This window comes from Oryx dammah, unplaced genomic scaffold, assembly GCF_014754425.2.
Source record: "Oryx dammah isolate SB20612 unplaced genomic scaffold, SCBI_Odam_1.1 HiC_scaffold_23, whole genome shotgun sequence".
NCBI classification, from domain to species: Eukaryota; Metazoa; Chordata; class Mammalia; order Artiodactyla; family Bovidae; genus Oryx; species Oryx dammah.
This window is the reverse complement of record NW_024070207.1, coordinates 126,491,592-126,516,024: the sequence shown is the minus strand read 5'-3', so window position 1 is coordinate 126,516,024 and position 24,433 is coordinate 126,491,592. Positions and strand designations below refer to the sequence as shown.

At 46.8% G+C, this 24,433-nt stretch overlaps 1 protein-coding gene and 1 long non-coding RNA gene across 6 annotated transcripts in view; one reads left to right on the top strand and one right to left on the bottom strand.

The window, feature by feature from the left end:
* PNPLA4 (patatin like phospholipase domain containing 4) overlaps positions 1 to 1,303 on the bottom strand; it is a 43,969-nt gene extending 42,666 nt beyond the window's left edge. For 4 of the 5 annotated variants that reach the window (XM_040266368.1, XM_040266367.1, XM_040266370.1 and 1 more), the window contains exon 1: positions 403 to 1,303. The gene's annotated coding sequence lies outside the window, so the exon portion shown is untranslated. The remainder of the gene's footprint in view (positions 1 to 402) is intronic. The other variant, XM_040266372.1, reaches the window with a different exon arrangement.
* Positions 535 to 2,280, top strand: LOC120882377. Its single transcript, XR_005725484.1, has 2 exons — positions 535 to 690; positions 801 to 2,280. It is a non-coding gene; the product is annotated as an uncharacterized LOC120882377 (long non-coding RNA).
* The last annotated feature ends 22,153 nt before the right edge of the window (positions 2,281 to 24,433 follow it).

Here is a 24,433-nt window from a genome sequence, read left to right as displayed (position 1 = left end):
CCGCTATACCCCGCCCCGCCCCGCCCCGCTATACCCCGCCCCGCCCCCCTCTACCAACGCAGATCTGAGGCACTTCCGCGCACAGCAGCATCCTCCGGCCCTCAACAGGAAGCGGAAGGCGGGGCCGGGCCGTCATTCAACTTGGCCTCGCCGATCAGGGCGGGACGACGCGCGCCTTGGGCCCGCCCAGGAAGGTTCCGCGGCTAAAGGCAGGCGCCCGGTCTACGACGTCATCACGCTGACGCCGGCGTCCGCTCGGCCCCGCCTGCTCCGTTGAAAATGCCGAACCTAACACGGCGGCGCGCGCTCGTCCCGCTTCACCCTGGTGTTTCCTCTCGCGCGGGTAAGGGAGACGACATTCTGGGCTCGTACCGTCTCCGGATAGCTAGGGTCGGCCCTTACCTGAGAGTCCGCTGACCTCCGAACGACCCGCTTGCGCCTTGCACCGGAAGTGCTTGGTCCTGTGGCCGGCTGTTTCCCGGAAGTGGTTTCCCGTCTCCTCCGCCTCGAGGCGGGGCCGGCTGTCCGTGTTAGGGCGGGCCGTCCCTCGGTTTTTGCAAGCCAGCCTGTGATTTGTTGTTCCTCAGCATTATTGGAGAGGCCGACCTACGGCTTTGGGCAGCGTTCGGTTCTTCAGGCCGCCTTAGGCTGTGTGAACGCGGGTTGTGTTAGCCTTTCTGAGCTTCCCAGGTGACTTCTCTGCAAAACGGGGTGGCAAAAATGCGACCTGGCGCTAACTCGTGGAAGTTGGTGCTGCAGAGTCGGCCTGCAGCTGACCAGCTTCTTGTTTTCGTCAGCAGGCACCGCTGGCCCTCGATAGATGTAAGCGTGGCGGCCCGCACTCGGCTGGCATTTCCACCCAGTCAGAGGACCGGTGGTTCCTTCTGTCCCTGAACAATGTCTTCCCTGTCTAATCCTAACAGTCAAGCCTGGAGGAATTGGTGGGCTTTGTGGTGGAAGGTGGCCGAGATCCCCTTGTTGGAGGACGGGTTTATTCCCACCGAAGCTACAGAAGAGAATCTGAAAAATGCCAAGAGTGTTACTCTAAGCGGGAGAGGGAGTGGGCGGGAGCTCACTTTCTTTCTGCCCCATTTGAGATTCCAGGGCCCTGGACTCTGCCCCAGGACACCTTCTGTAAGCAAGAGCGCGGGATGTGATGAGTAAGGAGGCGATTTTGTTTTTCTTTCTTTTGAACAGCAGATCATGAAGACACCCTAACAACTCTGGGTAGCACAACTGCCTTATACTGAATTCTTGCCTCCATTAGGATTAAGTGAATGGAAGGGGGAGTGGGTATATCAGGAAATGTAGAAGGACGCGCTGTTCAATCTTTCATCCTTCCGCTGCCTTCTAACTCTCTGGTAGGGTGTGGTCTTTCCAAGAGAGCATCCTCCAGGGAACTGGAAAGGAGGGAACCCAGGCCTCACATCTCCTGAAGCAGGGTCTGCGTTTCAGCAGAATCCCCAGAAGTTGCGCTGCATGGTAACGTTGGCAAAGGCCTGGCCTAACGCCTGGGGTGGTCTGGCTTAAAGTGATGTGCTGGCATCACAAAGGTAGGAAGAGATAAGGTCCGCAGAGCCAAAATCTGTGGTGCCACAGAGGCAGAATTCGGTGGTCATGGTGGCCAACCAACTGTTTCGTGCATTTGGGCACTGCCAGCAGGTTGAGAAGAGGGCGACACGCCAAGGTGGTTGGATGGCATCATCGAAGCACTGGGCATGAGTTTGAGCAAGCTCCAAGAGATAGGGAAGGACAGGGAAGCCTGGCATGCTGCAGTCCGTGGCGTCACAGTCAGACGCGGCTGAGCCACAATAACAACAGAAGACAGATGAGAAATGTGTCCCTGGGGCAGCAAGGCTGAACACCACGACTCAGAGATCCTTTGTTAAAAGGGAAAATGAGATCAGCGGTTACTACCACACCTGCTGGTGAGTGCGATCCCACCACATTTAAGGGTCACGAAAAAGTGTTCACAAGCTCCATAATATAACTCTTAACAATTTAAACTCTTAAAAAATAAACAAACATCCTTCTTCTCCTGTTTAGCCCTTGTCATACCTACATGCAACTAATTAAAAGGTTCATTTTCATGCAACTAATTAAAAGGTTCAGTTACCTTTCCTTAAGGAAGAATATCAGATTTAAGCATGTTTGTTTTCATAATCTCAGCTCCGTGCATACTGCTTGTCACATAGCGCATGATTAATCTTTGTTGTGATTGTTGGATTTAAGTAAATTACTCTTGTGATGTGAGTAAATAGTACTTTAATTGCCCTTTAAGATCTTTTTTTTTTTCTTCAGTAAATCTTTTGCCTGTTTTTTGCCTGTTTTCCCCAGTAACTTAGTTTTGAACTGGCTTATTTGCTAGCCTTTTATCATCTATGGGGTCGCACAGAGTCGGACACAACTGAAGCGACTTAGCAGTAGCAGCAGCAGAATCAGATATTTATCAAGGACCCATCGTTTAACAGACATAGTGCTGGTACCGGGCACACCCAGTTAACAGGAATTCATTCTTCCTCACCTAGAGCCTGGCCGGCAGGGAGGCAGACAGTCGATGTGTAATTGTAGAGGCGTGATCGTGTGCTAGTACACAGGCACACCGAGATGCTGTGCCTGTCCACGCTGAACTGCGGCCCTTAGTTCTGGGAGGCACCCACGGGAGCAGCTGGCACAGAGGAAAGTGCCCAAGGCTTTCCCAGTCCTCAACTTGAGTGAAAGTTGCTCAGTCGTGTCCGACTCTTTGCGACCCCATGGACTATACAGTCCATGGAATTCTCCAGGCCAGAATACTGGAGTGGGGAGCCTTTCCCTTCTCCAGGGGATCTTCCCCACCCAGGAATCGAACTTGGGTCTCCCGCTTTGCAGGTGGATTCTTTACCAACTGAGCTAGCAGGGAAGCCCGTCCTCAACTTCCTCCTACAAAATTTGATTATGTGTTTTCATTAAGAAGCAGGAAGATGCAGGCAAGGGATGCTTGCCACCCCTCTGCCCCAAGGACAGGGCCAGAGTCTCTCCTGTTCCAGTCTGCTGTCCACGTGGTGGGCTTTGTGTTGCAGCCTTGGCATCCTGTCACAGGTGAACAGATCTGTGGGGCATGCCATCATTCCGTGTGGCACCTTTATGGTCCCTCCGTGTGGCAGCTCCTCACCCGTCACCTCCTCCCAGAACTCTGTGTGCTGAGCCTGCACGCAGAGTTGAAAGAAGAAGTGCACAGGCTTCAATTTCAGGGGGTTGTGGCCAGAGCATTGGCCCACCAAGTGGCGCCCTTGCCCCAGAGGCATCAAAGTGGTGCTGCAGGTCGCCATGGCCTGGTGAAGGCATCCCTGTGTCGAGACCAGCGTAGCATTCTGAGGAAGGCACTTCTGCAGTCCTGGAGTAGAGCATGCGCTGGGCACCCACAGAGAAGGAGGCCGTGTTCCTTCCCATGGGTTGTTGTCACTTAGGAGGAAGGGCAGGCAGCTGTGGGTGAATGACACCACAGGGAAGGAATAAAGGCCGGCTTCTCTGGTGGCTCAGACGGTAAAGTGTCTGCCTGCAGTGCGGGAGACCGGGTTCAATTCCTGGGTCGGGAAGTTCCCCTGGAGAAGGAAATGGCAATCCACTCCAGCACTCTTGCCTGGAAAATACCATGACTGAGGAGTCTGATAGGCTACAGTCCATGGGGTCACAAAGAGTCAGACACGACTGAGTGACTTCACTTCACAGAGGGAGTTAGCGCAGAGCCAGGGCTTCCCTGGTGGTGCATTGGTAAAGAATCCGCCTGCAATGCGGGAGACCTGGGTTTGATCCCTGGGTTGGGGAAGATCCCCTGGAGAAGGGAAAGGCTACCTGCTCCAGGATTCTGGCCTGGAGAATCCCACGGGTAAAGGAACCTGGCAGGCTACAGTCCATGGGGTTGCAGAGTCAGACATGACTGAGCGACTAAGCACAGCACAGCGCCACGGTGGGAGACAGAGATAGAAAAGCTGGGCCAGGAGGTGTGATGGCATTTGTTGGGCCTGGGGAGGCAACTGTGATCCTCCCATACCACACCCACCCTTTTCTCTGTGTTTTCTTAAATGAGCTGAAACTGAATTTCTAAATCTTGCAAGCAGAACAGTTCTTCATAATATAAGTGCCTTTTCGCTTGCACCTGTTTTCTGTTAGAAATATGCTAGAAGAACTGACCACTTGAAGTAAAACTCAGTGACTCTATTCTAAATGGAAGTATTTGTTTTCAAACTGTATATGAATTCCATATGTAATATATTTTTGATATATATGTACATATATATATATAATTATTTATTTATAGGCTTCCCGGGTGGTGCTAGTGGTAAAGAATGGTAAAGAATTTGCCTGCCGATGCAGGAGACACAAGAGATACAGGTTTGATCCCTGGGTCAGGAAGATCCCCTGGAGGAGGGCATGGCAACCCACTCCAGTATTCTCATCTGGAGAATCTCCATGAACAGAGGAGCCTTATGGGCTAAGGTCCATAAGGTTGCAGAGTGGGATACAACTGGACAGACGGTAGCACGCAAGCATGCGTACATATATGCAAATGTACGTATTTAATGTGTGTGTGTATATATATGTGTAGTTTAAAACTAGGGGTTGTTAAGTGTCAATTTGTCATTGGATACATCTGAAAATATATAGTACAGATCCTAACAGCCTAGAAACTAAATATCGAGCTTTTATTTCCATTAGAGAAGCATTTTTAAAATGTAACCTTTATGTATAAACCTTGTTTTAATTTCACAGGTGAAGGGTTCCAAATATAATATACACTGAACTGAGAAATCAAAATGGAAAGGCTTTTTTCCCAGGTGTTTCTATTGTTGTTCATACTGCTTGCAGTTGATACTCTGCATAAGTGTGAGATGGACCAGATAAGCTTCCCAAATTTTCATACTTAAAAAATATCTTTTCATACCAAAGGAGTTTAGATGTTTGGTTGCTAGGTGTTGGTGATCGGGGGTGATGGTGGGAGAGGGATACCAAATGCAGGACAGAGTCCTAGATATTTTTAAAACCCCAATAAAAGAAAATCGGTATTCTCTGCCCTGGTTTTTTATTTATTTATTTATTTTTTTTGGTTGCTAAACGCCGCTGCCCTTGACCTGACTGTTTGTGACCCACAGTTTGTCTGGATGTTTGCAAATAGGCCTTCTTGCTATGCTGCCTGTGGAGGGTCTTCCAGTGGAGGGAATTATTGGGGAAATTATATCAGTGTCAGGAAAGTGAGGTTGCTGAGTAATACACAGAATGTCCTGTTTGGTGATTTATGCTTCACCAGATTCACCAAACTGCCACTCTGTTTTAATTTGGATTGCAGGACCTGATCATTACTGACACTGTTACCAAAAGAAATACCGTAATTGCTGAAACATCCAGTTAGCTAATCACCTCATTTCAAATGGAGAAAATAAGAATTCTGGTCTGTTTCATTTTAGCCTGTACTCCTACTTGCTGGAATTCTATTATTAATAACTATTATACCTATTGACTGCCCATTCCATGTCAGTCCTCTGTACCCAAGATCTCTTGTAACTTTTACAACAGTGATGCCAAGTGGGACAATAAAGGAGAATTTAGAGCTAAAATGGTTTTCCCACATCCACACACAGGCAGAGATTATCAGCCCCAGTCTCCCTAATTCCAAAGCCTGTACACAGACCCTACTTCGCTAACACTGGCTCAAAAATGAGAAATAATCTCCAATAATGAGATATTTAAATATGTGTGTTTCTCATTATGTGTCCAGGATTGCGCTGTTCAGCCATTATGAGTATCACAACCTTGTTATCCGTTCAGTCCTTTCCTTGGTCAGAATTTGTACGTGGTCTTCACATTTAGTTATTTATAATTTTACTAAAAAATGGTAAAGTAACCCAAGTGTTAGTCACTCAGTCGCGTCCCAACTTGTTGCGACCCCCATGCACTGTAGCCCACCAGGCTCCTCTCTTCTTGGGATTCTCCAGGCAAGAATACTGAAGTGGGTTGCCGTTTCCTGCTCCAGGGGATCTTCCCAACCCAGAGATCAAACCCATGTCTCCTGCGTTACAAGTGATTTCTTTACTGTCTGAGCCATCAGGGAAGCCCCTCAAAACAGTAAAAGGGTTTAATAAATGGGATGCATGAATTTATTTATAACATGTAGGAAACGTGCTTGCATCTGGAAAAGAAAAAAAAAAAGGCAAGAGTAGCAGTTAATTAAAGCAACCCTTCCTGCATTTATCAGCTACGGCAACAACTCTTTCTGATGACTGCTTTTCTTGGAAGTTGTGTCATAATGTTGGTTATTGTAATGAGAACAAAATTTGCATTAGGAGCAGTGTTATAAAAGCAGGTCACGTCATTGGCCAAAGTCCTACCTCCAGATACACCATATATCTAATCAGTTGTCTTTTTGCCTTTCATCACTCTTTAAACTTTATTTAGTGTCTAATATAAGACAAAGACTGGAGTAGGCATTTGAAAATTAAAAAAAAAATTTTGATGGATGAAGTGTCCATTTTTAGCTCGCTGTCTTTTCTTGCTGGAATGTACTTTCACATTTGTCTGTTCTGTTACGTTCTACTTCTCCTTCAAGGCCTAAACAAACCCTTCTGTCTCAGGGTGCCCTTTTGGAATAAATTCAAACAACTTCTGTCAATATTAATGCCACTCTTCTGTTTGCTATCAGACTTGGGGCATTGTGACAGCATTTATCACCTCTTATTTTGGTTAGAGATGTGCTGTGTTCAGAGTTGATTTGGAGCAGGGCCTGTCTCGTCCGGACTGGTTGCTGACAGCATCTAGAAGGTAGTGAACACATAATACCTGTTTAGAAGAGTTATGAATCTTTAGGTTGTGTGTTTGATACAGTCTTTAGTTGGTATATCTGACTGGCTGAGACAGAAAATTCTGCTTCAAGTATCTTCACGTTTCAAGTTTCTTCAAACTTCAAGACAGTTTAACTAGAAAAATGGTACCAATGAACCTGTTGGCAGGGTAGAAATAGAGACGCCAACGCAGAGAACGGATATGTGGACCCAGTGGAGAAGGAGAGGGTGGATACACTGAGAGATCAGCACTGACCTGTCTGTCCTGACATGAGTGACATGGACAGCTAGTGGGGAGCTGCCGGGTGGCACAGGGAGCTCAGCTCGGGGCTCTGTGATGACCCAGAGGGGCGGCATGGGGGAGGGGAGGGAGGCTCACCAGGGAGCGGTCACGTGTATGCATACGGCTGATTCCCTGGCGGCTCAGCTGGGAAAGAATCCTCCTGCGATGCGGGAGACCTCGGTTCGACCCCTGGGTTGGGAAGATCCCCTGGAGAAGGGAAAAGGCTACCCCTCTCCAGGATTCTGGCCTGGAGAATCCCATGGGTTGTATAGTCCATGGGGTGCGCAAAGAGTCGGACACGACTGAGCAACTTTCACTTTTGGAGAAGGAAATGGCACCCCACTCCGGTACTCTTGCCTGGAAAATCCCATGGATGGAGGAGCCTGGTGGGCTCCAGTCCATGGGGTCGCAGAGTCGGCCACGACTGAGCGACTTCACTGTCTCACTCAGTCACTCACGGCTCATTCACGTTGTACAGCGTAACTCACAATGCTGGAAAGCAATCCTCCTCCAATGGAAAGACAAGTATCAGAAGGTTTAGCGGTTGGACCGAGCGTAGAGGTGGCGGGATCAGGCCTCCAGTCGGTACCGCAAGGCCACTGTTGTGCCATTTCTGGTTTCTTTTCTCATCTGGGTTTCCACCTGCAGTTAGAACGTCCCCCAGGAGGCTGCTGGCAGCCTCTCAGTGCGTCGGGGGGGAAAGTTCTTTCACTGCCCACCTCTCAGGTTCAGGAAGGGAACTGCCGCTGGTTCTGTTTCCTTCACATGCGTGTCCCTGAAGAGTCCGTGTGAGCAGCCAGTCATGACACAGCGACATGGGTCTGTGATGGGGTGAGTGAGTACCCCAGAGGATGGGTGTGCAGTGAGGGAAAGCATCGCCAAGTCCAGATGGACGTAGTTGGTTAGGCCTTCCGGGGGAAGAGGTCTGGCAGCCTCAGCCACGATTGCCTCTGCAGTAGGAGTATTTGTTGAGTTCAAGAAGCCAAGATGCAGCTGTCATCTCTATACAACAGCTTCCCTGGGGGTGCCCCATGGTAAAGAATCTGCCTGCAATGCAGGAGACGCAGGTTCCATCCTTGGGTTGGGAAGATCCCCTGGAGGAGGGCATGGCAACCCACTCCAGTACTCTTGCCTGGAGAATCCCATGGACAGAGGGGCCTGGTGGGCTGCAGTCCATGGGGTCACAGAGAGTTGGACACTCCTGAGCAGCTGAAGAGCAACAGCAGCCGTCTCTGAGATGGAACCTCCTCTCCTGTGAACATATTGGCTCATGAATCATAACACACACATTTGACCCCAGTCCCACTCAGTATTGGCCCTTCATGCATCTCAGAATCAAGCTGGAGAAAAGAATGGTCTAAATTAGAAGAAATGAACTCAGTGCTGTGCTTCAAGCAAGTAAAAATTCTTAGACTCATCAGAGATACCCAGAATAGTGAAGGGCAGACAAGGGCAATTGAAACATGGTGTGACCGAAAAACCCAGAAGACAAAAGCCCAACCCTCTCATTATAGTCTGAGATATTAGCATCTGATATGGACTTCCCAGGTGTTTCAGCGGTAAAGAACCTGCCTGCCAGTGCAGGAGGCACAAGAGACTTGGGTTCGATCCCTGGGTCAGGAATATCCCCTGAAGGAGGAAATGGTACCCCACTTCAGTATTCTTTTTTTTTTTTTTTTTCCACTTCAGTATTCTTGTCTGGGAAATCCCATGGACAGGGGAGCCTCGTGGGCTGCAGTCCATGGGGTTCCAAAAGTGTCGGACACAACCTAGTGATTGAGCAAGAATGCAATCTCTATGTAAAACGGGCAGACAGTCCTTTAGATATATAAAGATTCACAATACATATTCATCAGGTGAGTATTTCCTCAGAACAAGACTTAAGTGATGTTTGGTGCATTGAAAAGTTGCGATTTTAGATATGTTTAGATGAGCAGTGCATGCTGTTTGGTATAAATGTTCAGCATTAAGTCAACAATAGTTTTCTTTGTCTTTTTTTTTCTTTTTCTTTTTTGCATTATCTGGGCAATTTGGGATATTAGAAATGGTACAAGACTATTGCTGATAAAATCGGTTTCAGTTCAATTCATTTCAGTCGCTCAGTCGTGTCCGACTCTGCGACCCCATGAATCGCAGCACGCCAGGCCTCCCTGTCCATCACCAACTCCCAGAGTTCACTCAGACTCACATGGATGCAAATTTTTCCCTGTGAAGTTTCCCTGTAGGAAGCTGTGATTCTGTAGGTGTGCTACCAACCATCTCATCCTGTACACAGGGGCAAAGAAGTAGATGCTAAATAAATGTTTGCTTTTGACAAAGAAGTAGATGCTAAATAATTGCTTTTGACGTCAGTGAAAATACTGACAATACCCTTCTCCCAAGAACATTATGTAGAGTGGGAAGTGATCCCAAATGTCTCCCCGTCATCCCTCACTTCAGAGCAATTGGGAAAGAGTATAGTCCACACTTAGTGTCCAGTAACGTTTTTCATATTTTATTTTAAATCCATAACAAACATAAACTTTCACAAACATCTTTTACAATATCTGCACAGAATTTCAAAGCTGGAAAGTGATGTAATATTAAAAAGTGTTCAGATGCATTCCTTAAATGGAAAGCTACAAATTAAACAAGCAAAATGGGCCAGAAGTCTGAAATGCAGGTCAAAGTGAAATTTTGAAAGGACCCAGGCTGACATGGAGAAGGCAGCTATAATTTCTGAATCTTCTGTTAGGACTTGCATTCTCAGAAGACTGGTAGCAGGGTCATTGTGATGGCATTATGGAGCCATATTTAATCTTACAGACAGATTCCATTTTTTCCTGGGGGAAGAAATCCCCACGTCTGATCAACAGTCCTAGATCGCAATAGACAGGTATATTTATAATATGAAATTGATTCTTAGGCTTCCCTGGTGGCTCCGCTGGTAAAGAATCCACCTGCAATGCAGGAGACCTGGGTTTGATCCCTGGGTGGGGAAGATTCCCCTGGAGAAGGGAAAGGCTACGCACTCCAGTATTCTGGCCTGAGGAATTCCATGGACCGCATTCCCAGTGAATGAAAGAGGCAGCAAGTTGAAAGTCATTCTGACCGCGTTCGTTGCTTGGGGACGTCTGTGTCCAGCCTAATACTAGTTCTGCTTTTTTCTAAATTCCCACATGGACGCCGGAGAACCCTGTTGAAGCTGTTTTAAGCACTAAACTTTCTTTCCAACGTTTTATTCTTTCTCTTGCCTTGAGGGAGCATAATGCCATGTCTTTGAAGGGCCATTTTCAGGAGGTAAAGGACTATTCCTGACAGTCCTCGGAGTGGCTGCATCGGCACCACTCACTTAGGAAGCAGCTGGGCCTCCAAGAGGTCTTTGCAATTCTGGAATTTGTTTCCTGTTTCTTCACAAACATACACTCCAGATTTTATTTCTATTTACTTTTGCATATACCTCAAATTTTATAAAACTGGCTCATCACTAAAGACAACCACATTTCTCTAGTTGTATTAAAGAAAAAAAATTTGAATCCTCTAGGCTGCAGAAACATTTATAAGGTAATATTTAAAATATAAATAAGCTTCACTTCAGGTGATTCCTCAGGGGCTCAGTGGTAAAGAATCTGCCTGCAGTGCAAGAGACTCGGGTTCGATCCCTGAGTCAGAAAGAGCCCAAGTAGGAGGGCATGTCAAGCCACTCCAATATTCTTGCCTGGGACATCCCTTGGACAGAGGAGCCTGGCGGGCTACAGCCCATGGGTTGCAAGAGCTGGACACAACCGAGCCACTCCACAACAACAACAAAACTTCATTTCACCGTTCCATGAACGTGGACAATTGAAAAGGTTGTTTTCCTTCAGTTAGAAAAGAAACTAATGTTTTGCTTAACCATAGAGACAAGCAGTCTGCTCCTGTGACCCCACTTGTACTTAGCATCGGATGTTGACACATCATAGTGGAAATCGCAGGCGTTTTCGTCATGGACACGTTTTTCTTGACGCCTGGCTTAAGCCAGTTTTTTTGTGTGTTGTATACTTTCTGTGCCAGAGTGGCAGATCGCTGCGCTCCTTTACGCAGCACCAGAAGCTTTCTGGGTGTGCTTTTTCTTTGCTTCACGTTTCAGTACTGAGAGGGAGCACTGATGCCAAACTTGCATTTGTTGTGGTTTATTTCACACACGCTTGTGTGATCTTTAGCATTCGCCTCTTCCAGTGGCCTTGCGCGTGTTGATGCGTTTAACATTCCTCACTTTCCTCACCACAGTGGTACCGACCTTGGTGCTCACATCTCAAGGATGGCTGTGTGCGTGTTTACTCACTCCTGTCCGACTCTCAAGGACTGTATACCTCCAGGCTTCTCTGTCCATGGGATTTCCCAGGCAAGAATACTGGAGTGGGTTGCCATGCCCTTCTTGAAGGGGTCTTCCCCACACAGGGATCGAACCCAGGTCTCCTGCATCGGCAGGTGGGTTCTTTACCATTGAGCCACCGGGGAACCCAGTGAGGATGACTGACTTGGGGCACAGAGAGATAAAGGAACTTTCTCGAGGTCACATGCTTGATCCCTGGCGGCAACCAGGATTCCTCTCTTTTTATATTTTATGTTTTAATTTTGACAGCGCGTAGTGTCAGACTTTATTTTTTTCGGCTCCAAAATCACTGTAGATGGTGATTGCAGCCATGAAATTAAAAGACGTTTACTCCTTGGAAGGAAAGTTATCACCAATCTAGATAGCATATTAAAAAGCAGAGACATTCCTTTGCCGACAAAGGTCCGTCTAGTCAAGGCTATGGTTTTTCCAGTGGTCATGTATCGATGTGAGAGTTGGACTGTCAAGAAAGCTGAGCGCCGAAGAATTGATGCTTTTGAGCTGTGGTGTTGGAGAAGACTCTTGAGAGTCCCTTGAACTGCAAGGAGATCTAGCCAGTCCATTCTAAAGGAGATCGGTCTTGGGTGTTCATTGGAAGGACTGATGCTAAAGCTGAAACTCCAATACTTTGGCCACCTCATGCAAAGAGTTGACTCATTGCAAAAGACCCTGATGCTGGGAGGGGTTGGGGGCTGGAGGAGAAGGGGACAACAGAGGATGAGATGGCTGGATGCCATCACCGACTCGATGGACATGAATTTGAGTAAACTCCAGGAGTTGGTGATGGACAGGGAGGCCTGGCATGCCACAGTCCATGGGGTCACAAAGAGTTGGACATGACTGAGCAACTGAACTGAACTGAGTTCACCAAACGGATCGAAGACATGTCCCCTGCATTGGAAGGGTGGAGGCTTAACCACTCGCCCGCTGGGGAGGTCCCTAGGATTCATTTCTTGACTGCTTTGCTGCCTCCCCAGTGCCAGCCACAGAGCAGCAGATATCCACTCGCAGGGTGTTTGCCGAGATCGTGGTCATAAAGACGGGGTTAGCTAAAGGCAGCAGTGATGCTGTCCAGCTGCACGGTCTCAGGCTCTTTAGAGGCTTCCCAGGTGGCTCGGCAGGAAAAGAACCCACCTGCAATGCACGAGATGCAGGAGACGCGGGTTCAGTCCCTGGGTCGGGGAGGTACCCTGGAGGAGGGCATGGCAACCCACTCCAGGACTCTTGCCTGGAGAATTCCATGGACAGAGGAGCCTGGGAGGGGCAGGTACAATCCATGGGGTCCAATAGAGTTGGATACGACTAAAGTGACTGAGCACGGAGGCACAGACGAGGTTCAATGGTAAAGAACCCTCCTGCCGATGCAGGAGACTGAGGAGACGCAGGTTCGACCCCTGGGTAGGGAAGATCTCCTGGAGGAGGAAATGGCAGCCCACTCCAGTACTCTTGCCTGGAAAATCCCATGGACGGAGGAGCCTGGTGGCCTGCAGTCCATGGGGTCGCAAAGAGTCATACTGAAGAGTCGACTTAGCAGCAGTCAGGATGAGAGGTTTGTCCTGCAGCAAACCGTTAAGCACGGAAGTTCTCGAGACTAAGACTTGGAGGTGTCCTTTCTTCCTGTGGAGGAAGGGGGCTCCGGATGTGATTTAGACCAAGTCCCTGCCTGAGCACAGGGAGGAAGCCCCTCCTGCTCACTGGCACAGTTGAGAGGGAGAGGACAGGGTGCTGAGGTAAGAGCCACCTGCTCATCCCGGTTCTGCTTGCAGGTTGGGAGGGGGCTTGCAGATAATACAGACCACATCCATTTCTCCAGAAGCGGCCTTGGGGCCTGGGACACCCTCCTGCAGTGTGGGGTGTACACCCCTCCAGCTTCACTCTTCTGGTTCTGGTTAGTCTGTGATGGAGCCTGGACATCAAAACTATCATCAGAAAGAAACAGACAGCTCTCAGGTGAGTCTAAAGGGTGGTCAAGGCTGATGACCACTGTTCCTGGCAGGGGAGTCTAAGGTGTAGCCAAGGATGAGGATGAACATTCTTTGAGAAGTTCTCCATGTGGCCCCCATGGTGGTGGTGCTGGTTCAGTCGCTCAGTCGTGTCTGACTCTTTTGAGACCTCCCCCCCCCCCCCACCTACCCTGGAGTGTAGCCCACTAGGATCCTCTGTCCATGGGATTCTCCAGGCAAGAATACTGGAGTGGGTTGTCATTCGCTTCCCGACCCAGGGATCGAACCCCAGTCTCCTGTATTGGATTGACAGTCAAATTCTTTGCTGTTGAGCCATCAGGGAAGCCAGGCCACAAGGTTACCAGAACCCATAATGCAAGTTTGGGAGAGGGAGGTGCCTAAATAGAAAGCCAAGGCTAAATAAGCCTCAGCTTCATCATCAGGCTTCCCTGGTGGCCCAGTTATCTACAATGCAGGAGACCTGGGTTCGATCCCTGGGTCAGGAAAATGCTCTGGAGAAGGGAAACAGCTACCCACTCCAGTAATCTGGCCTGGAGAATCCCATGGACTACAGTCCATGAGGTCATGAAGAATCAGGCATGACTGAGCGACTTTCACTTTTCACTGTCACTTTTCATCATCAGGAGATCTGGAAGAGTCTGCACAGCTTCTTGACCAGTCCTAGAAATGGGCAATAATGGCCAGCCAGAGGAGAGTGGGGCTTACCAGCAGTCCCCAACCTTTTTGGCATCAGGAACAGGTTTTGTGGAAGTCAAGTTTTCCACTGGCTGGGGGTGCAAGTGGATGCTTTCCAGGTGATTCAAGCACATTACATTTAATGTGCACTTTATTTTTTTTATTATGACATCAGCTCCACCTCAGATCATCAGGCATTAGGCTCCAGAGGTTGGGGACCCCTGACTTAGATTGCTGTGCTTAGTCACTCAGTAGTGTCCGATTCTTTGCCAGCTCCCTGGACTGCAACCCACCAGGCTCCTCTGTCCATGGGATTCTCCAGGCAAGAATACTGTAGTGGGTTGCCATGCCCTCCTCCAGGGCCTCTTTCCTACCCAAGGACTGAACGCAGGTCTCCGGCATTGCAGGCGGATTCTTTACTGTCTGAGCCCCCAGGGTAGCCCCAGAATCCTGGAGTGGGTAGCCTATCCCTTCTCCAGGGGATCTTCCCCACCCAGGAATCGAACCGGGGTATCCTGCATTGCAGGCGGATACTTTACCAGCTGAGCTACCAGGAAAGCTCTTTACTCCCTAGAGTACTGGTGAATTAAGTTCTGTTCTGCATAAAAGTCAAATGTCTGTGGAGTAGGTTACTTGTTTAGACTGCTTCTATGTTTATTCTTAACCTAAAACGTTCACTGAGTTTCTAAATAGCCGTGACTTTGAGTCCACTGTTTGAACCATGTTTTTAGTGAAGAGAACTCAACTTTTAGAATAAATGTAAGATAATTTCTATATTAAGTGTACTTCTATATTAGAGTGTTCAGTTCAGTCGTTCTATATTAGAGTGTAGTTCTCTATTAATGAGTTCTCATAATTAGAGCTATTGTAATGGAACAGAGGAGCCTGGCGGGCTACAGTCCAGGGGGTTACGAAGAGTCAAACACAACTGAGCAAGTTAATAACAGCAGCAAACTTGACGGTCCTGCACGTAGGCTTCTGAACCACGTTTGTGGATGGACACACACACTCCAGTTCAGGTCCGTCGCTCCATCGTGTCCAACTCTTTGCGACCCCATGGACTGCAGCACGCCAGGTCTCCCTGTCCAGCACCAATTCCCAGAACTTTCTCACACTCACATCCATTGAGTCGGTGATGCCATCCAACCGTCTCATCCTCTGCCGTCCCCTTCTCCTCCCGCCTTCAGTCTTTCCCAGCATCAGGGTCTTTCCAGTGAGTCAGTTCTTCGCACCAGGTGGCCAAAGTATTGGAGCTGCAGCTTCAACATCAGTCCTTCCAATGAATATTCAGGACTGATTTCCTTTAGGATGGGCTGGTTGGATATTGGCAGTCCAAGGGACTCACAAGAGTCTTCTCCAACACCACAGTTCAAAAGCATCAATTCTTTGGCGCTCAGCTTTCTCAAGACAGCATCATTATTTCACAAAAGAAGTGTGAGTTATTTGTACTTCTGTAAGAGTTTACATTTTAAGAAATAAAATAGTTTTATTTCTAACGAAACACATTCTTCATGGAATATTTAGAGAATACAGATACAAAGTTAGAGAAAATATTGACTACCCATGTAAAATTAATATATGTGAATATAATTACCATACACTCATAGGTAAATGGAATATATAATTTATAGAGATTTCTATCTCAAACTTGGTACAAAACATTATATAAAAAGCCATCAATATGAGATCATCTAAGCTAATAACTTCCTGGTGGCTCAGTGGTAAAGAATCAGCCTGGCAATGCAAGAGATGTAGATTCAATCGCTGGGTCGAGAAGATCCCCTGGAGAAGGAAATGGCAACCCACTCCAGTACTCTTGGCTGGAGAATCCCATGGACAGATGGAGAAGCCTAGTGGGGTACAGTTCATGGGGTCTCAAAGAGTCGACACAAGTGAGTGACTAACACTTTCAACCTAATAGCTGCCAGTAACTTGATTGATTATACAGTCAATGACCTAATATTAAGTGTATATAAGACTCCCTTTTGCATATCTCGCTTCCAGACATCTTATCAATAATCTAGACTCGTGAACATCGTATCAACACGTAGTAGTGTCCGCTTGTGAATGATGTGAAGAAGAGAAAGATCATATTAGATGTGGAGGTTTAATTATTTGCTAGGCTATTTCACCACCTAAATGAGGGCTTCCCACCGGCTTTTACAACCATGCTGTCTGAATCTGTGTCTTAATAAACTTATAAATTGTGACTTGCCATGGGTGTCAGTGTTAGAAGTACTAAACACGCAAAGATCAAGGCTGTCTATTAAGTAATATGGGAAAGTTTTCTTTTCATACACGCATCAGAGCTCATACTTTCAAATAAGTGTTTTATTCAACACAGTCCTGTTAAGAGCTGATTAACTGTCTCCTTCATCTATGACTGTATTTATTCAGTGGTGTCGCCTGTGAGTGCTCTGGGTTTGACATTTTCCCAGGCTCATGGGTGTAATGATGAACGAGGCAGGTAGGCTAGAGTCTCATGAGGAAGAAAGATGGCACCCAGCCATTGCAAGACAGAGGTGTAAGCCTTAAGTTGGCACTGATGATGTGAAATCCTACCCAACCTAGTCCCGGGCGTCAGGTCACGTTTTAAAACAACATGACTCCCCGGAGAAGGAAATGGCAACCCACTCCAGTATTCTTGCCGGGAAAAGTCCATGGACAGAGGAGCCTGGTGGGCTACAGTTCATGGGGTTACATGCATGAGGGTGGAGGGAGATGGGTTGGTAGCAATAAACTAGTAGAACTAAAAAAAAGACTCCTAAGCTGAATTCAGGCCAGTGGAATTCCAGAGTATGAGTAAAGAGTTTAAAAGTTCATTCATTATCAGTAGTTGCATTTGCAATAGTGTGGGTACTCCTAGAGATTTTCGTGCTGAGTGAAGTCAGTCAGACAAAGAGAAATAGCATATAATATTGCTTATATGTGGAATCTAAAAAGAAATGATACAGATGAACTGTCTGTTCACAAAACAGAAACAGACACACACTTAGAGAATGAACGTATGGTTGCATGTCTGTAGCGGGGGCTTGGGGGGAAGGATGGGGGAAGGCACAGTTAGGGAGTTTGGGGTGGACATGGACACCCTGCTGTATTTCACATGGAGAACCAGCAAGGACCTGCTGTCCAGCACAGGGAACTCTGCTCAATACTCTGTAATAACCTTATGGTCACCAGGGGGAAGGATGTGGGAAGGGAAAGTCAGGGAGTCTGGGATGGACATGGACACACTGCTGTATGTAACATGGAGAGCCAGCAAGGACCTGCTGGACAGCACAGGGAACTCTGCTCAGTATTATGCAACCACCTAAATGAGAAAAGAATTTGGAACACAGTTGATTCATGTGTATGCAGAAGTGACTCAGCTTGCTGTGAACCTAAAACTAAGACAACATTGGTAATCAACCGTGTGATCATTTCATGGTGTGTATAAGTCAAATTATTATGTTCTCCATCTGCAACTTACACAGTGCTGTGTACTACTCATGCCTCAGTAACGCTGGGAGAAAAAGTACATTGTCAGAACTGTATCCTAGTCACTGTAAAAGCGGGGTGCTCTTGGAATCATCCTCAAAAGTCTAGGGTATTTTATTGACTGTTCCTCAGAGGGACAAGTGATAAATATATCGTGTAAATCGGATTCTCTTCATATGAGTACTGCTGGTTCAGAACAGTGTTAGAGTCATACTTAAACCTTCCGTTTTGTCATTTTATTTGTTCTTTTTGACTCTGCTGGGTCTTGGCCGGCTTCTGCGTGGGCTTTCTCTGGCTGTGGCTAGCAGAGGCTCCTCTTTGTTGGCAGGCTGCTCATCGCAGTGGCTTCTCTGGGCACGAAGCACGGGCTTTAGGTGTACAGGCTTCAGTCGTCGTGACTCATGGGCTTAGCTGCCCCGCGGCATGTGGAATCTTCTCAGGCCAGGAATCGAGCCCGTGTTGCCTGCATTGGCAGGCAGAGTCCCTGGGCTGCCAGGGAAGTCCCCATGCTTAACCTTTTAAAAGCTCTGGGATTTGGTAGAGGGAACGGCATACAGTAGGCGCTCAGTGACTGTTTGCTGCTAATTGACTGTGCGAGAGGTCTGACAAAATGATTGACGTACACCTGGAAAGTTCTGTTTCTGGCCTAAAAGCAGACAGGCCTGAGTGCTGAGCGGGCTTTGCCAGTGGCGTTTCTCATTCATTGTATCATTTCCAGGCACTCTTCAGAGAGGAGAGACTCCCTTGGACAAGAGAGGCAGGCTGCCAGAACCCACTGAACGTGCTTCTGATTTCAGGGTGAGTACTCAGCAAGGACCCTACGTACTCGGATTTTTAAATTAAGGTGCATTTAAGTCACATCAGTGTGATGTAAAGTAACTCAGTTCGCATACAGTGATATGTTTACACACAGACACACACAGTGAAAGTTTAATGGGTGTGGCTTAAGGTAAGTCAGCATTTGTTTTTTCCTCATTCATGCAGACTGGTTCAAATCCAGGAAGTGCCACATATAGCTGTGTGACCTTGGGAAGGTTACTTAACCTCTCTGTGTTTCAGTTCCTTACATTATACATTATGGATAACATAATGTAATTAACACCAAAATTATAGAATGTGTGTGAGGCTGAGTGAGTTGATATATATAAGAAGCCTAGAATTCTGTCACATAGTCAGAACCATTTCATTATTGCACTGTCATTATTTTCTACCATAACAATATTAACATTAGAAATGTTTAACTTACAAAACCAATAATCGATACATTCTTAATATGTATAAGAAGATATTATTATGCTTAAAATTTTAAATAGTTCTGAATTCAGATAAGTTAATATATACAAAGAGTGTACAATACCTTTTGTCACATAGTAACTATTTTTATTGTTGTTATCCTTGACTGTAATAACCTTGTATATAATAATATTAACATTAAGAACACTTAGATTACTAGATCCAACTACCATTTGAATGGTTTTGATTATTTTTAATGTTTTCAGTATGTAGAAAAACCTGAATTATCAAAATGAGAGTGAAAGTAAATGGTTACTTTGGAAATGCAGTAATTTAGAATACCTTTCCTCTCTAGATGAAAAATGTGTCAAGAAATCCAATTCCTTGGAACTGAGTATATTTTAAAATTCTAACTCATTTTCCTTGCAATTTGTAGATCTAGCATTATTAAAATATTCATATCTTTGAGCTAATGTGGCATAACAAATTTAATTTGCACAACAAAGATGACATGAATAGAACACGATCTATAATCACTTTTTTTCAGCCTCACGCTGCAGGCACTTCATCAGAAAGAGGGACAAGTCAGACATATTTTGTAACTATACAACCTTCCAAATAAAGTCTTAGAAAGTGATGCAGTAACACAGTTTGAAACAAAACATTTTGTATCGTTTTCACGCCGTCTCAGTTGAGTAAGGTACCACCAGCTGTCCTTGACAGGTTTGTTGGACATGCATGGGGGTGTTTTGTGTCATTTTTCACTGAGGAGTCTCTACCAAGCAGTATAATCTGATATTGTGAAGGAGGGATGGAGGAGGAATGGGGGAAAGAACCACAGGTTGCAATGCTGGTCCAAGGGCAGCTCCAGGGCAGACCTGACCAGACCTGTGTACTGCTGAGCCTGCTCTACCTCTGGCTGGGGACCTCCCTCAAAGAGTGCAGCCTCCCGAAACCCGGGAGCAGATCCCAGGGGCTGCCACTGGAGGCCCGTAGCCCCGTGTACTCCTCGCTGCACAGGTCGGGACACAGGTTCTTCCTCGAAGGCAGATGTGAGCTGCGCATCTGAGGCCTCTCTCCCCTGGGTTCCGAATCCACTTGAGCATCTGCCTAGAGTCTGATCGTCTGCTCTTTGTACCAGACACATCCAGGGTTCAACACGGACACACGTCTGGGGTGTCCACTTGCACAGAGCATCTTCTCTGAGGATGACTCACGTTGCCTTCTGGTTTTTTGGGAGCGTCTGTGAGAGGCGGGTAAAGATTAGCTCGGGGGGTTTACGGTGATTAATCTTGTCTCTCTGAAGGGCTCTGCCTGTGGCGTTGAATGTTATTATTAGTTCTGGTGGGGGAATGAAGGGGAGGGGAGGAGGAAGAGGGGAAATTATAGCAGTAAAAGCAGGCGGTGAAGGGAGTAATGGTAACAACAGCAACAATAATAACATTGTTACTATTTTTTGGACCTGCTGCTGAGGTTTGCCCTGTGAAATGTTACGCGATATTTGTACCACTGCTGCAGAGCAAGTATGTGTGTTATTTTAATTTTAGAGATGATACATGCAGCCTTAAGTAACTTGCCACAGTTATCAAGCCAGTGAATGACAGATGTGAAATCCAGACCCAGGTGATAGGGATCCCCAGGCGTGCGCTCCTAACCTCCATGTTTCTAATCAAGACGTGGGCGTGATTACTCCATATGCTGTTTGTGTGAGATGCCTGGTGCCCGTGTGTGTCATCATCTCTGAAACCCCAGTATCTTCACCTGTAGAAAGTCAATAATCGTAATAACCAACCTGACTTTCTCATAGAGTTAATGCAAAGAAAAAAAGACACTGTTGAAAAAGTGTTTTTGTAAAGGGAAAATGTTTTGGTAAAGTGTAAACTCTTCGTAAATACATGTTGCTTATTACTGTACTGTTGCTTATTATTGTACTGGTGTGAAAGTTTTTGTCTTCTGGATAGGAGAGTAGTTTGCAGTTGACCATAGCAAGGGTGTGAGAGCTTCATGCTCAGGAATTAGGATCCCAGAGTTTTGAGAGCTGGAAGATGTTTGGAGGGTGTCCAGGTCAATGGTTCCCTGTCCCATTGCCTATTTATATCGCCTGAGGGAACTTTTTAAAAATCGATGCTCAAGATTCATTCCAGTTTCAGAAATCTCATTTAACTGTCTGGAGTAGAGCTTAGACATCTCAGTATATACGTACGCGTATGTGTTTGTACATGTAAATGTGTGTATGCCGATTTAGTATTGGTATATGCTTGTGTGCGTCTGCACAGGCACACTTGCGTGTGTTCACCCATGATGATTCTAGTGCGCAGTTGGGGGCAAGAATGGCTGAACAGAACTTGCAACCTTCTTTCTAATAATCATGGTTCAGTTCAGTCGCTCAGTCGTGGCTGACCCTCTGCAACCCCATGGACTGCAGCATGCCAGGCCTGCTTGTCCATCACCAACTCCCGGACTTTACTCAGACTCACATCTATTGAGGCGCTGATGCCATCCAGCCATCTCATCAATAATCACGGTAGCCTCTTGTTTACCCAGAATGGTTACCCAACACCCCCTGCCCAGGTCCCAGCTGATAAGCCCACCCCCTCCCCCTCTCAGGTGTCTTGGTTTGGATGATAAATTATGCCATCCTCTGGTGGCTCAGATGGTAAAGAACCTTCCTGCCAACACAGGAGATGTGGGTTCAGTCCCTGGGTCGGGAAGAGCCCCTAGAGAAGGGCATGGCAACCTGCTCCAGTGTTCTTGCCTGGAGAATCCCATGGACAGAGGAGCGTGGCAGGCTACAATCTGTGGGGTCGCAAAGAGTCAGAGGTGACTGAGCAGCTGAACGCACTGCTGAGGAGGAATTAAGATTTTAGGGGGCTGTCTTCCTTTCAAAGGGAATTGAGCAGAATGCCCTCCTTGGGCTTTCAAGGGTTGCTTTGCAGTCATGTTCAACACCATATGAGTAAGCATGATGCTTCTTGAGAGTCTTAAGATGAGTGAATTTCTCTTTTGTTAAAGTCTTCTTTTAAAATTTATTCTATTTTTTGGCTGCACCGTGCAAGGCATGTGGGATCTTAGTTCCCTGACCAGGGATTGAACCTGTATCCCCTGCATTGAGAATCTTACACACTGGACCCCCAGAGAAGTCCCCAAACTGAGAGAATTTCTTACTTTTGCTGTGATAGTAAAAATTCTTTAAAATAGAACTACACTGTGTTTCCATGTGGCCCACCTAAGTTTTGCAGTACTGAAGTCTCTCATCTCTGATTCATGTATGTAGGGAACATGTCATCACTGTTTCAGTTCCTGAAAGTGCCTTCTCGTGAGTGCTAGCAATTGTTACTTAGGGAATTAAATTTTGAAAACAGATCAACAGCTTTACCAACTGTCACGGTTCTACTTCTCTGAGTATCATGCAGGGTGGTGTGGACCCTGCTGGGTATGACATGCCTGATGACAACATTTATGAGAAATGAAAGAAAGAAAATTTGTCGTTGACCAAGAAATCTAAGTGCTGAAGAATTGATGCTTTTGAACTGTGGTGTTGGAGAGGACTCTTGAGAGTCCCTTGGACAAGCAAGGAGATCAAACTAGTCAATTCTAAAGGAAATCAGTCCTGAATATTCATTGGAAGGACAGATGCTGAAACTGAAGCTCCAGTACTTTGGCCACCTGATGTGAAGAGCTGACTCATTGGAAAAGACCCTGATGCTGGGAAAGATTGAAAGTGGGAAGAGAAGAGGATGACAGAGGATGAGATGGTTGGATGGTATCACTGACTCGATGGACATGAGTTTGGGTAATGGCTCAGAGGTTAAATTGTCTGCCTCCAATGTGGGAGACCTGGGTTCGATCCCTGGGTTGGGAAGATCCCCTGGAGAAGGAAATGGCAACCTACTCCACTATTCTTGCCTGGAGAATCCCATGGATGGAGGAGCCTGGTGGGCTACAGTCCGTGGGAGTCACAAAGAGTCGGACATGACTGAGCGAGTGAACAACAAAAAAAATCTGACCTGTAGTTGAGTCTGACAGGTCTTTGTGGCTTCTTCTTGGTTGAGACTTTCTCAGCCAAGGTCACATCTGATTTTGTCGTTAAGGTCTGCATAGCCCAGACTATACATACCCCAGATTAACTCAGATACTTCTCGGCCAGTAGGCTGGCTTTTAGGGGATACACAGAAAGTCTCTGTTCAGTACAACTGTGAGTCCATGGATGTGGGCACTGGTTTTTTTTTTTTTTTTTTGGCTGTACTGGGTCTTATTTACCACACATGGGATCTTATTTTTTAGTTGCTGCACACGAACTTTTAGTTGTGGCATGTATGGGACCTGGTTTCCTGACCAGGGATCTAACCCCAGTCCCCTGCATTGGGACTGCGGAGTCTTAGCCACTGGACCATCAGGGAAATCCTAGCACATTTCTGTAATAATAGTAATCAAGCATTTCTCCTCACGCTTGGGCGTATTGTCCCGGAATGAGCCAGTCGCTAACTAGTGCAGCTCTCGGAAAGTGAAATGTTTCTCTTGAAATTGGTCAGAGTGAAATCATAGATGGAAGATGTTCACGTCAACCAGCATTAACGGCTTTGCCTCCTTGAGGTTACAGCCAACACCTGCTTCGAATGCTCGTCTGTGAAAGCTGAGTCGTCACCCCCAAGATAAGAGAACTCTGAGCCTTCCCGAGTCAGTTAGATTTTCAGTGTGTCTTTCATACATAAAGGTAGCCTTTTCTGAACATTGCATCACCTAGGTAGAAAAAAAAAAAAGAGCTGTATATCAAACTGGACTCCCACGCAGGTGGTGCTTTTCGTAATACCAAGCAGCTTCTGGTTTTCCTATGTGCGTTCAAGGGAACCATAAACCACCTGGCTGAGTTGAGTTGTGCCTATCCATAAAGCACCAGGCGGCCCCAGGACACCAGCTCTGCTTGCTAATCAAAAGCAATATTGTCTTCGTGCTGGCTTAATGCAGAGATTGATAAAGGTATGCAGGTGCCGTGGGACTAGGCAAGTTTTATACCCACGCCAGCTTCTGCCTCTGCAGTTCGCTATGTTTGCAGACTGCTTTGGGGATTTTTCCCTTCAAGGATAAATCACTGCCTTTAATCTCGTTATCATTTGTACATCACTGAGGTGTTGTGCTCTGATTACAAGATGAATGACACTCTTCCTTTTGGAACTGAAAAGTGGCAGATGAATCAAGACCCACCTGGCAACTTTTCACTTTAGTAAACGCACCCCCCCACCCCCCCCCGCAACACACAGACACACAAACCCAACATGCACTTAGCTCCCTGATTTCCAAACCATCAACATTAAAAAAAAGAATTTGGAATTATGTTGCAATCCCCCAACGAGACTGTAGAGGGAGCTCTCCCTGGAATTAGCCCTGGGCACTACCTCTGGCAGCGTGGACCACCGCACCTAGCCTTTTTTTTTCAGAGCTCTCTTCTCTGCTTTTCTGCTTAAAGGAGGGGGCTTCGTATCCATTCTCCTCCCCCTGTCCCTTGTAAAGGAAATCTTACAAATAACTCGTTTCAAAGTGAAGTGAAGTGAAGTCGCTTAGTTGTGTCCGACTCTTTGCGACCCCGTGGACTGTAGCCTGCCAGGCTCCTCTGTCCATGGGATTTTCCAGGCAAGAA